The sequence below is a fragment of the Phacochoerus africanus genome, chromosome 5 (assembly GCF_016906955.1).
Source record: "Phacochoerus africanus isolate WHEZ1 chromosome 5, ROS_Pafr_v1, whole genome shotgun sequence".
NCBI classification, from domain to species: domain Eukaryota; kingdom Metazoa; phylum Chordata; class Mammalia; order Artiodactyla; family Suidae; genus Phacochoerus; species Phacochoerus africanus.
The window spans coordinates 50,720,862-50,737,708 of NC_062548.1; the positions used below are offsets into that span (position 1 = coordinate 50,720,862).

The following is a 16,847-nucleotide window of genomic DNA, read 5'->3' on the forward strand; positions in this document are numbered from 1 at the left end:
CTTGGAGTTCCCATCGTGGCTCAATGGTTACCGAATCCAATTAGGAACCATGAGGTCGTGGGCTCGATCCCTGGCCTTGCTCAGTGGGTTAAGGATCCGGCGTTGCCATGAGATGTGGTGTAGGTCGAAGATATGGCTCAGATCCCGTGTGTTGCTGTGGCTGTGGCGTAGGCTGGTGGCTACAGCTCCGATTCAACCCCTAGCCTGGGAACCTCCATATGCCGTGGGAGTGGCCCAAGAAATGGCAAAAAGAGGAAAAAAAAAAAAGAGTAGGGAGGCCCCGAGGGCTGCCAGCTGCCAGCCCCACCCATCTGGCGGAGAAGGCAGCAGCCATGGCTGAGACAGAGGATCGGAGCTGGCGCTATCTCTTCACTGAGACCGACAAGAAGAAGAAAGAGCCAAGCAATCATGTCGCAAGGGCCGCAGGTGCAGTGGGCATCACCAGCGGGAGCAGCCAAGCCACAAGTTTGGTGGGCAGGTGGGCAGTAGGGCAGGCGCACAGTGCCTGGCTGGGTGACTGTGCAAACATAGGGGATGTCAGACCACAGGGGACGCAGGTCCCAGGCCCACCACCAAGGCTTTGACAAAGGAGGAAGATGAGTGGAAAGATTTTTGAGCAAAAAGATGTTGATTACACTGGCCTAAGAGTTCAAGTAATGCAAATAAGTGAAAAGAAAGATGAAAATGGAAAGAGAGAAGATCCGGGTGATAAGTGGGAAGAAGGCGGAGGTGGTGAAGGAAAGTCTTTCCATCAGTGGAAGAAAACAGCTCCCGTACAAGCACCTCCTGCTTCAGTAGTTGTTTCAGAAACCCCAGAACCAACAGTAACTAGTAGCATGTATAGGCCTCCTGGGACCAGGTTGACCACAAGGTCCACCAGAAATCTACAGTGATACACACTTCCCATCCCTGCGGTCCATTGCCAAGTGTGTAGAAAGCTGGAAATACTGAGCCTTCGTAAGGCTTGACTACCTCAGATTTGCTGCACTCATTGTGGACTTCGCTATAAAGTGCTGGTGTGTGAAACTTAAAACCACCTCTGCTGGATTCCTATCAGAAATCCTGCAGAAGGTCAGCTGATCTGTGTTCTGTCTGATCTGTTGTAAAAGATGAAGATTTCGGTGACCTTAATTAACCCGTCCTGTGCCCCGTCCATCAGCAGGACTCTGTAGGGGGCTGTGGCTGTGTTAGACTCCTGGAACATTCCCCTCTCAAAAGAACTGATCATCTGTATAGGGCTGTGATTTATAATTTAAACTTTGAATTGTATGCTGAGGTAACCACAAATTAAATTCAACCAAACTTGGGTCCACCAAATGGGAAAAGGGGCAGGGGTGGGAATAATCTTGTTTCTTTTAGTAGTTTTTTATTTAGGTAGGGCTTTTTCTGTGTTCCATATTAAGGCTTTTTCTTTTTTTTCTTTTTTTTTTCTTTTTTTTTGCTTTGCCTTGAATTAAGCTTTTTGACAGAGCATATTGCTTTGGTTAAGTAACCTATCATATGCATTAGAATCGCGAAATGTCTCGTGAATTTGCCGGTCCCTAGGGTGGAGCCAAATAGCCTTTGCTGTAAAGGGCAGTGGATGCAGGGGCTCTGCTTCAGGTGCTACTAAAGCCTCCTCTAGTTGGATCTAAGCTGTGCAGTAAACTTCGGTGGAAAGAGCAGATTCAATGACCTGTCCTTATGTTTCATGGATCTTGCATCATCTTTGACAAGAATTCCAGATACCCTTGTGCCCAGAGGTATTGAATATTCTATAGACACAGTGATTGTCCCAGCATAGTTCTGTTATCAGCCTTCTGGTGTGTGTGTTGTTCATTTGGAGAGTCAGGGGTGAAAGACAGGTGACGTAGCGTTTCTGTTTTTACTAATTGCTGCTTAAACTATCCAGTAACTTTTAGTCCTGAAAAGGGACGTCAGGAAGTTATCCAGGGTTACTGAAAAGTATTTCCATCTGCTGAGATAGTCTGGTGACTTCCTAGTTTTGTATCTTTGTTTCAAACTATATCAAAGTGGCACGTGTGACCACTTGATGCAGAGTCTGGGTTTCTCTATGATAAGTCCCTTTGCCAAATGCAGGAGTTGCAGCCTTTGCTACTGGCAAGAGTGAAGCAAATGGGTGAGTAAAACTAGGGAGCATTTTCCTCTAGGAGTTGAGTCTTCATAACGGTGTCAGTGCCAGAATCATGCTTCTAGGAAGGTAAGAGTTTCCCCTGACAGGACTTGCCAACCCTATCTGGGCAATGATGCTGGTGTTACTTGAGGTGGTAGGCAGGAGGGCTGTGTTCTGATATATTTGGGTGAGTAGCTGAGCCAGCTAAGGAGAAATTGAATGACTGAGAAACAGAGGATTCTTGGTTAATCTGAAGATTTCCTTTGGAAACCAACAATCTTTTAATAAAAAATCCTCTTTGATCTTGAGCCACATGTTTTTCCTCAAAAGTATGCATTCTTTTCCAGCAAAATTTTGTTGGGGTTATGTTATTGAGGAATGAACTGAGATGAATATGTGGAACAGTTATTAATGGCATACTGTCCTAGAAACCTGAAGACCTGCAGGAGACTTAAAAATTCCAACCCTTGTTATAACTTTTTAAAAGACTGTGGGAGTTCCCATCGTGACTCAGCAGTAACGAGCCCGACTAGGATCCATTAGGATGTGGGTTCGATCCCTGGCCTTGCTCAGTGGGTTAAGGATGCAGCATTGCTGGGAACTGTGATGTAGGTCACAGATGTGGCTTGGATCCTGTGTTGCTATGACTGTGGGGTAGGCTGACAGCTGCAGCTCTGATTCAACCCCTAGCATAGAAACTTCCATGTGCCACAGGTGGGGCCCTAAAAAGCACAAAAAAAAAAAAAAAGATAGTGAAATTATCAAAATGCATATGAATCAAATTTTAATATGTTGTCCGATGGGTGGATGAGGCTGTCCATTATACCATTCCTTTCTTTGAATTCTCAGGCATGGTTTGGTAGTGCAAGAACTCTGTAAATTTAGCAAATTCAATAAAAAGTAAATCTATGGAAAAAAAAATAAAAGATTAGGGAGACCACCTGGCAGTACTTAGAGTAAGAATATATGTACCTTGCGATCCAGTAATTTTGCTCCTAAGTAACTCTTCCAAAGATATTCCCAAATTGGTCCTTAGGGAGAGAGGTAAGGATGTTCACTGCAGCCAGAGCCAGGTCTGTGGATGTGCTCTGTGTTGCCATCTTGAAATTCTCCATGGTTTTGAAAGAGGGACCTTGCATTTCATTTTACAGTGGGCCCTGCAAATGCTGTTGCTGGTCCTGACCGTAGCATTATTTATGGTGGTTGGAAGTTGGTACCAAGCTGGTAGAGTGAAGGATAAAATGTGGGGAGGCAGACCACAGAGCACCTGAGAGCTGTCAGAAGCAGCTGGTTAGCTACAGGGCACCAGGAATGGATCTTCAGAACATCCTGCTGTGGAAAAACTAAGAAGCAGTATTATTTACATCAATTAAAAGTACATGCGCACAGGAGTTCCTGTTGTGGCTCAGAGGTAATAAACCTTGACTATGGGTTCAACTCCTGGCCTTCCTCACAGGATCTGGCAATGCTGTGACCTGTGGTGTTAAGTTGCAGGTGTGGCTCGGATCCTGCATTGCTGTGGCTGTTGTGTAGGCTGGCAGCTGCAGCTTTGATTTGACCCCTAGCCTGGGAACCTCCATATGCCACCTATGTGTTCCTAAAAAGAAAAAAAAAAAAAAAAAAGGAGTTCCCATCATGGCTCAGCAGTTAACAAACCCAACTAGTACCCATGAAGACAAGGGTTTGATCCCTGGCCTGACTCAGTGGGTTAAGGATCTGGTGTTTCCATGAGCTGTGGCATAGGCCACATATGAGGCTCAGATCTGGCATTGCTGTGGCTGTGGTGTAAGCCAGCAGCTACAGCTCCAATTCGACCCCTACCCTGGGAATCTCCACATGCCACGAGTGCGGCCCCAAAATAGACAAATAATAATAATAATAAAAAGCATGCATGCAAAATCACATGTAAAAAGATACCCATTAAACGCACTGGAGTGGTTGCCTTTGAAGAGAATGGACAAGGGACTTGGGGGTAAATGCAAACAAATTATTAATAAAACAAGAGGTGAGTCTTTGAAACAACCACATGGTAAATCAGTCAAGCTTGAATTTCTTATTATTCTCTTAGCAAATATAACCTTTAAGCCAAGAGAGTAATTTCAGTGTGTTTGCAATGTAGGTTTATTATAGGAAAAGGCCCTGGTTAATATGTTATAGATAATTGTGTTTATGATTTAGAGTTAAACTATATTTTAGTTCATAAGACAGGTTTTCACCATTTTCTGGAAGTAGACTGTTCCTGTAAAAACCTTTCGTAAGCCAAAGACATGTAAAGTGAAGCATCAGTTACCTTAAGACTCCTCTTGCTAATGGATTCTTAAAATAAATGGAGATAATACACAGGTGCTCATAGACACCATTCGAAGCTATCACAGCTTGACACTGAGATACGTCGGTGCCACTCTCAAGGCTCAGGGTGAAAAATTCATTGAGTAATAATAAAAAAAGAGGGAGTTTCCATCATGGCTCAGTGGTTAAGGAATCCGACTAGGAACCACAAGGTTGCGGGTTTGATCCCTGGCCTTGCTCAGTGGGTTAAGGATCTGTTGTTGCCGTGAGCTGTGGTGTAGGTTGCGGACTCGGCTCAGATCCCACATTGCTGTGGCTCTGGTGTAGGCTGGTGGCTACAGCTCTAATTAGACCCTTAGCCTGGGAACCTCCATATGCTGTGGGTGCGGCCCTAGAAAAGGCAAAAAAGACAAAATAAATAAATAAATAAATAAATAAATATTTTTTAAAAAGAAAGAAGAAATTTTTAAAAAAGAGTTTAAAAAAAAAGGCTCAGGGTGAGCCTGCCTCTGGAACAGCTGCTGCAAAACGAAAGGTGAATGCTATTTTCAATTTTCACCTTTTTCCCTGAAAGCGAAAATCCTGTTGGGATATCTTTTAGTTAGTGAAAATAGGCACTAATATAGGTCTTTAGTAAAAGCCAGCCGATGGGAAGCATACTTTCAAAAAGTGAGAGCTATATCACTGCCTTAGATGTAATTAACCCAACACACATAAAAATTGTATAGAATCTCCAAGAATAGGAAAAGCATTTCTTCTCTGCAGAGGTTTATGCAAAACTTAAAAATAAGTAATTTGACCCACAATGCAAAAATATCTTTCGTGACTTGATGAACAAACAGTTCAGGGAGAAGCCAACACAAATGAGTTTTTAAAAATCATTATTTGTATTAAATGGTCAATTACTTTCTTTTATTGTGGTAAAACCTACATGCCATGCATTTTTCCATTTTAGCCATTTTTAAGTGTAGAGTTTGGTAGCATTAAGTGCATTCACATTGCTGTACAACCATCAACACTGTCCATCTCCAGAACTTGACCATCATCCGCAAATGAACAGTAACATTCCCATTAAACACCCCATTCCCACCTCCTGCCAGCCCCTGGCAACCCCCACTCTACTTTCCATCTCTAGGAATTTGCCTGTCTAGGTATCTCATGCAAGTGTGACTCTATAATATTTGTCCTTTTCTGTCTGGCTTAGTTCACCCAGCATTATGTCCTCAAGGTTCGTCCCTGTTGTAACATATATCAGAATTTCTTTTCTCTTTAAGGATGAATAATATTTCATCATCATTGTATGTATAGACCACGATTTGTCATCCACTCATTTGTCTACGGACACTTGGGTGGTTTCCACCTTTTGGCTGCTGTGACTACTGCTGAGAACCTTGATGTATAAATATCTGTTCAAGTCTTCAATTCTTTTGCAAGTGGAATTGCTGGATCACATAGTAATTACAAAGTTGTCAACAGCTGAGTTGGAGGTGTGCTGGATGGCAGGGGGACTCAAGTTTTCATTGTGTTTCCTTCTTATACCTTTTGGCTTCTATGCTGTGTGCACATTTATGTCTGTCTCCACACTCTGTGGTGTCAGCTGCCTGGACAGAGTATGAGACAGGAGTCTTTTGGATCCAGCCTGCTTCCCCAGGTTCCTGGGTGCCCCACTAATGTGGGGGAAGGACTCCCTCCAACCTGGCCCTGGTCTCAGAGGCAGGAGGGAGGCACTTCTAGCTGGCACCTGTGGGCAGCATTGTAGGAGCTCACTGCCCCACTGTGCTGGACCGCCCCTGGATGGGGGACATGGCAGCCTGGGACATTGGGAGCAGGCCCCTGTCCTCCACCTCTGGCCTGGGGCGTCTCAGAGCACCCTGTCCTCTCAAAGGCTACTCAGGACTGGGGTGCTCCACCTCAACACTGCACCCTACTGGCAGTACTCACCCTCTTTCTCCAGCAGCTCTGGGGGCAGCCTCCATCAATCAATAATATTTAAGTGGGGGAGGTTGGGGTTGGTAGATACAAACTGTACATTTAGAATGGATAAGCAGTAGTTCCCATCGTGGCTCAGTGGTTAACGTATCCAACTAGGAACCATGAGGTTGCGGGTTCGATCCCTGGCCTTGCTCAGTGGGTTAAGGATCCAGCGTTGCTATGAGCTATGGTGTAGATCGCAGACACGGCTCGGATCCAGTGTTGCTGTGGCTGTGGTGTAGGATGACAGCTGCACCTCTGATTAGACCCCTAGCCTGGGAACCTCCATATGCTGCAGGAGCGGCCCTAGAAAAGGCAAAAAGACAAAAAAAAAAAAAAGAATGGATAAGCAATGAGGTCCTGCTGTACAGCACAGGGAACTATATACAATCTCTTGGGATAGAACATGATGGAAGATAGTATGATAAAAAGAATATATTGTATGTATATATATATATATTGTATGACTGTCACTATGCTTTACAACAGAAATTAACACAATACTTCAAATCTACTCTAATTAAAATAAAATAAAATATTTTTAAAAGAAATAAGGGAGGCGCTAGGCAATGCCCTGGCCGGGGACTGTGGAGCAGCCCAATCCAGTGATGATTAAAGCCACATGATGGCTACCCTAAAATCAGAGCTGACCTCGGGGCTCAGAGAGCCTCTTCCCTCACCCTTGGACACAAAACCTTTACAGAGCAGAGCTGGGGCTTGAACCCAAATCATCTGCCTCTCTACCCAAAAGAGAGTTCTACTCCAGCCAGGAGAAAACACTCCCATTTAACGTCTCTCCCCTTGAACTGGGTTTTGTCTTAATGTCTGTAGGAAAGTTCTGACCCAACTCTCAATGGAATTTTCAAGAAAATGTTTTAATAGAAACATTATTTTGCTTAAACTATAAAAGTGATTTAAAAATCATTGTAAAATGAGAAACATCAAAGAGAATAAGTGGGCATGGAGTGAAAGGTAACACTGCCTTCTTGGCCTCTTCTTTTGCTTATGAAGTAAATGCTATTGCACTTGCCCTGCCAGAAAAAATTAGAAAATTAGACAAGATGTGCAACAACAGTTTTCAAACTCTGTGCAGCACACAGTACAGGAAAGAGAGGAGGAAACTGAGATGAGCACTACAATGCCCCTCAATTTCTGTCTGCAGGCACTTCCAGAATGTGCTGTAGGAAGGGGGAATCCCAAACAGTATAGTAGTCTCACTGAGTTACGGAGACGGAGATCATAGCTGAGGGCTGTCTCCTGGCAGCCCTCCAAGCAGCAGGAGGAACAAATCCTTCCTGCCTGACAGAGTCTGATCAGTGTCTCAGAGCATCCACCGCAGAGACATTAGCTTGAAAGAGATGACAAGAACATGAAGATGAATCTTTTCTCTTATACTTAACCAATTCAGGTTGCATTTCAACAATACATTATTTATTTAGAAACAAAGAATAAGTCAAAGAATTGTGTTTTAGCGAACCTCTTGCAATGAAATTGCACAATAGCAGTATAAATCTTCCTAAAGGCCTTCCACAACCCCTCGATACTCAAATAACTCTATTTTAAAGCCCCAGTTACACCACCATTTCATCAAAGCTTTCCTCTTTCTTCTTCTTTTTTTTTGGGGGGGGGTGCTTTTTAGGGCTGCTCCTGCGGCATATGGATGTTCCCAGGCTAGGGGTCTAATCAGAGCTGTAGCCGCCGGCCTACAGCCACAGCAACATCAGATCCGAGCCACATCTGCAACCTACACCACAGCTTATGGCAACACCGGATCCTTAACCCACTGAGCAAGGCCAGGGATCAAACTGGCAACCTTATGGTTTCTAGTCGGATTCGTTTCCTCTGTGCCATGACGGGAACACCAAAGCTTTCCTCTTCTTTAATGGTTAGTTTTTCTAACTCTGACAGACCCTCATTTATCAGTGGCTTCCTGTGGGTTCAGGCAGTTCCCCCATGTCATTCTCACCCACTTCATGACATTCCAGCAACTTTTGCAGGATTTCCATTTTCACATTGCAATCGTTTGCATTATTATTTTACAGCATTTCCCGTCTGTCATCAGCAAGAGACTGGCCATTAAAGCAGCCTGGGGGGGTCTACACAGAGACATCCGTGGGGGTTCGCTGGAGGAGGTGACAGAGTGATCAGTTCACCTGTGAATGGAGTGGGCTCGATGGCTGTCACTGTCCTATGCATCTTCATGGTAGGAAGACCTAGACAGTGATCAGTGGGTTGGGACATTGGCCACCCCCCTCCCTGGGGGCAGCAGCACTAACCACGTTCCAATAATAGCTCTGTTCTCAACCTTGGCTACATGTTAAAATGAACTGGGGCCCATGCCAGGGCCTCAGCCAAGACATTCTAACATAATCCGTCTGGAGTTGGGCCCGGGCTGAGGTACTTTTCAAGAGTGTTCCAGATGGTTCTTGTATGCAGCCAAGGTTAAGAATGGAGCAACTGAGTGATTTGGAGCTGGAGGGACTCATGGCAGAGATAGACATTTCAGCCAGCAGTGACCATGAGTAGAATCCTGGTTGTCAGGGGCTAGAGGGTGGGAGAGATAGGAAGATCTTCATCGAAGGGTAGAGACTTGCCATTATAAAATGAATGCTTCGGGGAGTTCCTGTTGTGGCACAGTGGTTAACGAATCCGACTAAGAACCATGAGGTTGCGGGTTCGATCCCTGGCCTTGCTCAGTGGGTTAAGGATCCGGCATTGCCGTGAGCTGTAGTGTAGGTTGCAGACTCGGCTGGGATCCCGCGTTGCTGTGGCTCCAATTCGACCCCCAGCCTGGGAATCTCCATATGTCACTGGAGTGGCCCAAGAAATGGCAAAAAGACAAAAAAAAAAAAGAATGCTTCGGAGATCTGGTGTACAGCATGGTGATTATAGTTCATGATACTGTATTTTGTACTTGAGCATTGCTAAGAGTAGATCACAAAAGAGAAAAGGTAATTATGTGATGGGATACTGTGTCAGCTAAGGCTATGATGGTAATCATTTTGCAGTATATAAGTGCCTCAAGTTAACATGTTGTACACATTAAATTTACACAATGCTATATGCCCCTTACATCTAAGTAACACTGAGGGAAAAGAAAACCTCCAAGTGGGGGAAAAAAAAAGAGCTAATGAAACCAAGATGCAATCACAGATCAATTTTATTGTTCTTCATCACTTTCCATTAATTTGCTCAGTAAATTTACTGTTTCTTTGCCTTTGGATGCAGCTTTGGGTGGTTCCCAAAGCTATTCTGGTCACATTTAGATAATATATGAATTGTCCCCTTGTACTGGAAAATTTTTAAATGTAGTTCCAGATAATAATAAAACTTTTTTTTTTTTTGGCTGCCTTGTGGCACATGGAACTTCTGGGCCAGGGATCAGATCTGAGCTGCTGTTTCAACCTAAGCCGCAGATCTGGCAATGCCAGATGCTTAACCCACTGTGCTGGGCTGGGGATGGAACCTGCGTCCCAGTGCTCCCAAGATGCCACCAATCCTGTTGCGCAGTGATCAGCAAGTGGGACTACATCAAACTAAAAAGCTTCTGCACACCTGAAGGGACAATCAACAAAATAGAAAGGCAGTTTACTAAATGGGAGAAAATGTTTGCAAATGATGTATCCAATTAGGGGTTAATATTTCAAAATAGATGAATAAGTCATACAACTCTATAAGAAAAAAAGTGGTTAAAAGGTGGGCAGATAGAATTGCCACTGTGGTGCAACAGGGTCATCAGTGTCTTGGGAGCCCTGGGACGTAGATTTGATCCCAGCCCAGCACAGTGGGTTGAGGGTCCAGCACTGCTGCAATTGCAGCTTAGGTTGCAACTGTCTGTGGCTCAGATCTGATCCCTGCCCTGGGAATTCCATATGCCACAGGGTGGCCAAAAAAGAAAAAAGAAAATAAAAAGTAAATACACCTTGTTTCAAAGAAGACGTACAAATAGCCACAGATATATGAAAAGATGCTCAACATCACTAATCAGGGAAATGCAAATCAAAACCACCATGAGCTACCACCTCACACCTGTTAGAGTGGCTATTATAAACAAACAAACTAGGAGTAACTGGCACAGTGGGTTAAGGATGGTGGCATTATCACTGCTGTGGTTAAGGTCACTGCTGTGGTATAGGTTTGATCCCTTGCCCCAGAACTTTCATATGCTGCAGGCATGGCCAAAAACAAACAAAACAACCACAAAAACAAAAACAAGAGATGACAGGCATTGCATTGGCAAGGATGTGGAGAAGAGGGAACCCTTGTGCACTGTTGATGGAAATGTAATTTGGTGAAGCCACTATGAAAATCCCATAGAAGTTTCTTAAAAAAATTAAAAATCATGAGTTCCCATTGTGGCTCAGTGGGTGAAGAACCCAAGAGAGTGTCCATGAGGATGAGGGTTCAATCCCTGGCCTCGCTTGGTGGGTTAAGGATCTTGTGTTGCTTCAAACTGGGGCGAAGGTCACAGATGTGGCTCAGATCATTGCTGTGGCTGTGGCATAGGCTGGCAGCTGCAGCTCCAATCCAACCCCTAGCTCAGGAGCTTCCATGTGCCCCAGGTGCAGGTGTAAAAATGAAAAAAAAAAAATTAAGAAGTAGAACTCTCCTGCGACCCAGCAATCCCGCTTCTGGATCTGTATCTGAAAGAGGTGAAATCACTATCTCAAAGAGGTATTTGCACCCCAATGTTCACGACAGCATTTTTCACAGCAGCCAAGACATGGGAACAACCTAAGTGTCCATAGATGGATGGATGGATAAAGAAGATGTGGTACATACATACAATGGGGCAGTGTTCAGTCAGGAGAAAGAAGGAAATCCTGCCATTTGCAACCACGTGGATGGACCTTGAGGCATTAACTAAGTGAAGTAAGTTCAAGAAAGACAAATACTGTTTGGTCTCACATATATGGGATCTAGAAACTTTGAACTCCTAGAAACAGGAAGTGAAATAGTGGTTGTCAGGGGCTGAGGGGTGGGGTAAGTGGGGAGCCCCACTTGGTCAAAGAGTAGAAGCTTACAGTTATGAGATGAATAAGTGCTGGGACCTAACATACAGCATGGTGACTATACTTTACTTAAAAGCACTGTATCCTGTGCTTGAAAGTTGCTATGAGAACAGAGCTTTAGTGTTCCCACCATAACAATGAAATGGTCATTATATAAGATAAAGGAGGTATTAGCCAACCTTAAGTGGTAAGCATGTCAAGAGATATACAGGTATCAGGTCATCACACAGTGCACTTGAATCTTATACAGCTTGTTATATTCAGCGACATCTCAGTAAAGCTGGCGGGGGGAGGGTGACGTGAGTGTGCATGTCCAGTATGATCCCACAGTTGTGAGCACAAATGAATGTGAGCACTGTGAGTGTGCAAGTGTCTGGGGGGTATTAACTGTGTGAATATGTGTGAGGGTGCATGGGTTTCATCCCCAGAGCGCAGCCTGGGTTTGCATACCTCACTGAGGAGGAGGGTCTGGAAGCCCAGCCATGTGTCCCCAAGGACCTCAAAGGGGCAGTCACACAGCCCTCCCCCTGCGGGGGGGGCGTCAGGAAAGGCCCTCCACCATGCAAACTGGCCCCCCTGCCCCCCTGAGGGGTCTCTGCTAAGATGCCTCCCCACAGCGTCTCCAGGACCTTTCCATCAGCGCACCCCACTGGAGAGGCCCCCCAGCACTGTCTGGGTTGTGGGGCAGGTTGGGGGGTAGGTGCTGGGAGGAGAGGACAGGAACCAGGCGGCCACTCCTGGACGCACCCAGTGAATGCAGAGCAAGACCTCCCAGGAGGCACCCTGTGGTCCGAAAGCTGAAGTGCTTTTTGAGGGGCAGTTGATGGAGATGGAGGCTCCCGCCTGCTGAACCCCACACCCCACACCCCACACAGCTCAGGGCTTCGAGTGCCTCCAGCAGGGATGGCAGATGGTGAGCCCCTCATCTGCCCCGGAGCCAAGCAGAGTCCTCCCCCCAGCAATGACGAGTGTCCCCTCCCCTAGAATGATAGTGGGTCTTCTCCCTTGTCCCCCCTCCCCGCCACTAACCCTGTGAGTTCTCCCCCCACTATGGGATAGTAACATCCTCCCTCCTCTCCCCAGTAAAAAGGCTGACTGCACTTGCACCCTCCACCTGCCAGCTAATAATCATGAGTGCTCCCTCCCCAGCTGCCCTCAGAGCAGTGGTGAGCCCTGTCCTCGGAGCCCACCCCAGCAGTGGTGTGGCTCCCCTCTCCCACGTCCTCCTACTTCCTAGGTCACCCCAGCCCTGCACAGGAAACCCTGAGATCGCCAGTGTTGGTCAGTTCAACAACCACAGGAGCAACCTCGTTGCTGGAGAGAAAGTCAGGTTTTCCCAGGGCTTGATGGGTGGGAGCATTTTCTCCCATGGGACTTCTGGGTTTTTTGGCTTTTTAGGGCCGAACCCACAGCATATGGAAGTTCCCAGGCTAGGGGTTGAACTGGAGCTGCAACTGCCAGCCTACACCACAGCCACAGCAACACGGGATCCAAGCGCCTCTGCGACCTGCACCACAGCTCACGGTAACACCGAATCCTTATCCCACTAAGTAAGGCCAGGGATCGAACCTGTATCCTCATGGATACTAGTCAGGTTTCTTACCTCTGAGCCACAATGGGAACTCCTCCCACGGGACTTAACAAAGGGGCATTAATTCATTGGCACCCAGGGCTCCATCCATTAGACAAACATTTTTGAGCATCTCATGTTCCAAAATAGGGCAGTGAGGGTCAGGGCATTAGCTTGCAGAGGCTCAGAGGAGCAGCTCTGCAGTGGTGACCCTGAATGTGGGTCTCTTATGTTTGGATTTGACCATGAATTTTAAATTCTCCAGGATCGGTATGAGTAGCATCACTGGAGTGTTGGTTGACCTTGGGCTAAGAGAACAGTGGTCTGCGTATCTTCCAGTGAGCCTTCCCAAATATTTGTTGAAATTTTAGACTTTTGGCCAATTTCCCAGTATTTGGATTTGCATTGCAGTGAGCAGCTATCCACCACTCTTGCAACTAGCCTTCTTTGTGCAGAAATCTTTTTCTGTTTGGGGATTGGCTTCCATAGTATGCATTTTTTTTTGGGGGGGGGAAGGGTATCTGGATCAAAGAGTGTGCATCATGGCTTTCAGCATTAGCTTCCAGAATATTTTCTGATCAACTGGCCCCCAGAATGTTCTTGTGGCTGTGAGATACAAATTTTGGCTGTGTTTCACTTGTCTTAAACTAAGAGAGAAATTAGAACCACGTTAGAAGTTTCGAAATGTATGTGGGTTTACATACAAGAAAATGTCTCCCAGGGAGTTCCCACTGTGGAGCAATGGGTTAAGAATCCGACTGCAGTGGCTCAGGTCGCTGCGGAGGCATGGGTTTGATCCCTGGCTGGGTGCAGTGGATAAAGGATCCAGCATTGCTGCAGCTGTAGCTCGAATTCAGTCCCTGGTCAGGGAACTTCCATATGCCCTGGGTGAGGCCGTTAAAAAAAAAAAAAAAGTATCCCAAATTATAGAACGGATTTATAAGAGGAAAAGTAAAAAGCTATATTTGTATGTGCTTATAGGCATTAAAAAATCTCAAAAAGTTGTGTCTTCCATTTTCCTCCATTTCCCCAACAGTTCTGGAGCCTAGAGTTTACATAAGCCTGAAAAGTGTTGATGGAAGCCCACTCCCCATGTGCCAACAGTGTCTTTCCCACACCTGCCAACCCACTGGGCAGGAGCACCTCCAGGGGCCATTTAGTTCATGGGGAGAGCCCTGTGTGACCCTGACGTACATGGCACATCAGAGCCACATGTCCCATTTATCGAAAGAAGGAGTAACAAGAGTTCCCATTGTGGCTTAGCAGGTTAAGAACTAGTATCCATGAGGATGCAAATTCGATCCCTGGCCTCGCTCAGTGGGTTAAGGATGGGGCATTGCTGTGAGCTGTGGTGTAGATCACAGATGTCGCTTGGATCCCATATGGCTGTGGCTGTGGGGTAGGACAGCAGCTCTAGTACTGATTCAACCCCTAGCCTGGGAAAAAAAAAAAAAAAGTGACAACACCAAGGGGTGAGTGTCAGGGCCCCACTGCTTAGTTCTATCACTCTAAGCTAGGGTTGTAGAGACTAGGGGTCTATGCCTTGCCCCTCCCCAAGAGACAAGAATGGGGACAGTTTGGGGCTGGCCTTGGAGCCTAGGCCATTTGATAGATGAGGAAACTGAAGCCCAGGGAGGAGAGGGACTTGCCTTAAGCCATGTGGCCATTGAGCCTGGTGTCCACACCTCTCCAGGTCCCCTGCTGGCTCCATGTCCCCTCTCTGGCTCCTCTCCTCCAGGAAACCCTCCATTCCTCAGCCCTAGGGAGTGCCTCCAGCTCTGGGTGAAAGGGCCCAGCTGCTGTAGGGGGGCATCCTCCACCTGATGCCCAGCGATGGACCCCTGAGGCTGGGCCAGCGGTAATGGTGCTGGAACAGCCAGCTTTCCAGCTTTTGCAGGCGGCCAAATCCAAAGACTCTGAGTTGAGTTCACTCCTGTAGGTGAGCAGTGCCCTCTCTTGACTGTGCCCCCCTCCACCCCAAAGCCCCTGTGAGTCACCCAGCACACACCCAGTCACCCCAGCCTGGGTTGGGGAATCCAGGCTGGTCAGTCATGCAGGATCTGACAAGCCACCGGCCAGGTGCTAATTTTTAGGGGAGAGCATGTCTTTCTACGCTTGTCCCCTGCTGAGTAGCCCTTGGTATCAATCAGAGAACCTGGGGAGGCAAGTAAGGAGGTTGCTCAGTCCACAAATCACCAAGCGAGGAAGTGTCTTGAGGAATTCCCATCAGTGAAGCCTCCCACTTCACCCCCCCAGCAGAGAACGGGCTAACTCCGTCCTGTCCCAGCCTCCAGGCCCCCTGCCTTGGTTCCTCACATCCTCCGGCTCTAGCTAACCAGGAGGCACGGGCTGATCTGTCAGGTTCCTGCAGCGGCTGGGGCTATTTCCATTCTCTCTTCCGTCCCCCTGTCTGTCTGCTCCTCTGCCAACACCCCCTTGTCCCTTTCCACAGCTTTGCACCATGTTTGTGCTCTGGAGGCCTGGACTCCCTTCCTGCGCATTTGCCGACTTCCCTTGGGAATGAACGGCCACTGATCCATTCTGCATCCCAGTCTGTCTCCCATGGGCCACATCCTGGGTGGGGCATGAGGTGCCCACTCCTGGAGGGGCTCATGTCCTCACCTTCAGACCCCTGGGGAGCAGAAAACTCATGTGGACCCTGCGTGCTCCACGAAGATCCCTTTAAGGGCGTGTGCGTGTCAGGGACCTGTGCAGAGTGGCGAAAATGTGAGTTGCCAACGGCGTATTCCCAACTTGAGTTTGAATAAGGCAGCGGTCTACTTTCCTCTTTCAGCTTCTACCATAAACAAGCGTGCTTTCCATCCTTTCCGTGGGCTCTTTGGAGCTGTGGTGTCTTGCATTTTGGTGCTTTTGTTTGGTGATTTTGTTGCTTAAAGTAGCCCAGAGAGTGATGCTGAAGTGCCATCTGGCGTTGCCAAGGTCAGGAAGGCTGGGGCGTGGCTCCAGGGAAAAATACACGGTAGACAGATGTGAGTTACAGTGCAGTTGGCTGTGAATCCGGTGTTAATGAATCAGCTGAGTATCTCTAGACAGAAACGCACATCAGACAAGGTTACGTATTGACCTGTTGATGAAAATGTGTGCGCAGGAACCTGACCTGGATTTCCCTTCAAGGCAACGGTTCAGTGTTTGCAGTGACTTTGAGAGTAGACTGTATTTATTGGTACAAAACACTGTTTGTAAGCATCTCCCTCAAAGGCTATCAAGCATTGCATGAGCAGGAGCTTGGGGAAGACTGTCCTGACCCAGGGGACAAGTGCCTCTCATTTCATATCCTCTGAGCCCCTAGGTGACGGTGGCTCCCCGTGTGGAGGGCGTGGTGCCTCTGAGCAGTGTGCAGGACGAGAGCTCACTGAGCCAGCCATTTCAGAGAAAGGGAAACTCCTGCCCCTGCCTCCATGAGGGATAAAGGCAGGAAGTAAAAACTCCTATTAAAGTTCCACTTTTCTATGCTGTCCTCGCTGTCCTCACTCTCCTAGCACTGCCTCCAGTCCACCTTGCTGTACCCACCCCTCTCAGTGCTCCCTCTGAGACAGGCAGGATCCCATACCCATCAGGGCAGTCAGGTCGGCTGCAGGCAAACAGTCATCAAGAGCCTACTGTGTGCCCGGCACTAAGTAAGCACTTTATAAAGATGAGGTCAGTTCTCTCAACACATGAGTCCTGTTATTGCTCAGGTACGGGAAGGAGCTATAACTTGCTTGTTCTACTGACTAGTTTCCTGGGCTCAGGCCCACTCCTGACATTCATGGGGCCCAGGCTCATGCTCCCTAGGTCTTGGGGTGGAAATTTTCTGTCTAGCCAACCAGTTATTGACCTAAGTTCTTCTCCAAACTTGATTAATATGCCTTCCACCAGCCTGGCCAGGCCC

General features: G+C 47.0%; 1 pseudogene; it reads left to right on the forward strand.

The window, feature by feature from the left end:
• The first annotated feature begins 332 nt into the window (after window positions 1-332).
• Window positions 333-996, forward strand: LOC125126790 (protein CDV3 homolog; annotated as a pseudogene).
• Window positions 997-16,847: the final 15,851 nt, after the last annotated feature.